Source organism: Gavialis gangeticus, unplaced genomic scaffold (assembly GCF_001723915.1).
Source record: "Gavialis gangeticus isolate Ggan-Ray unplaced genomic scaffold, GavGan_comp1, whole genome shotgun sequence".
NCBI lineage: Eukaryota > Metazoa > Chordata > Crocodylia > Gavialidae > Gavialis > Gavialis gangeticus.
This window is the reverse complement of record NW_017729025.1, coordinates 48,337,047-48,338,459: the sequence shown is the minus strand read 5'-3', so window position 1 is coordinate 48,338,459 and position 1,413 is coordinate 48,337,047.

Genomic DNA, 1,413 nt, shown 5'->3' with positions numbered 1-1,413 from the left:
CCTTAACTAAAGCTTGTTTGATAAGCTTCATTTAAAGTGCCCCTACCACCATTTTTGAGTGTGGGAATGCTGATATACATAATGTCCTGAGCACTTTAACTAGAGCAGTTCTAGTTAAAGTGTTCTAATTAAAGCAACCCCCCTCCCAGAGCACGTGTATACACCCTCAAAGATGTGCCCATAATTACTTTCTACATGGAAACAGAGACTGAGCAGAATAAGATAACTATCAGGGACCTCATTGTTACTGACATGATAAAATACTGACCTGGGCGCTGCTCAACAGACTGATCTTACATGTGCTAGATGGCAAGCTCTCAGAGTCTCAGTGCAGCTTGAGAGCAAGCAATGCTGGATGTGATTTCTGATGCACAACAGATTCAAGAAAGATGTCACAATCTGTTTGAGTTTCATTGGCATCAAACAGTCTTTGATACATTCAGCTAATTCAGGTCCTGGAGCTCATGAGATGTGCTCAGAAGTCCTGGAGAGTTTCCCACAGATATCTTTTAGTTCCATTAAGGAATGGCAAAATGGCACTGACTTACGTGGAGTGGAATAAGCTTGTGTTTTTAGACCAGTTCTATTGACTCTGTTCTGTGCAGCACTTATGGAGAAGGCAGTTGGCAACCTTCCAGTTGCTGTGATGTTAGATTTTACATCTGTGGGTCTCTGTTCAGTCATGAGAGGTAGTAAGCATGATTCAAAGTCACTTCTCAGCTCCTCCATGAGTTGTTTTTCATGGATGATTGTGCATTAGTGAGACATTCTGAACAGGACTTGCAAGTTTTGGTTATCCATGGCTGCACACAGATTTGGACCACCAAATAGATGAGGTTTTTGTTGTGGGATCAGCTGTGCCAAGGTGCCTTTTGGCACAACTAATCTGATTGACTGGCAGGTATGAATATCACCTAGGGCTGCTGTCATGGAAGATCAAGCCCCCTGCTCCTCCCAGAGCTTCAGAGACCTTATCCATCAGGTGCCTGGCTGCAATTTAGGGAACCCCCATGAGCCTCCCCTGCTCTGCAGCATGAAACATGCACCCCAGAATCACCTGTTTATGGTGGCTACAGAGTGTGGACAGCCCTGGGCTTCAGGGATGGCACCACAGGTGAGCAGATGTCGCTTGCAAGCGATGGTGAACTATTGTCAGGAATCATTACACAAACATTTTTGAGCATTTGGGGCATGAGAAAGCAAAATGCAAAGACATCTCATTTTGTGCCAGCATAATTTTTTTTTCTGGAGCAACAAGAACAACTTCTGTTTGTAGCCCTAGTTAGTGAATGATGAAGGCATGTGCCAGCCCACATTCAACAGGAGCAATGTGCTTCTCATTTTATGCCTCTTCATTAATGATGTGGATATTGTAGTCAGAAGCAGACTGGCCAAGTTCACCGATGACACCAA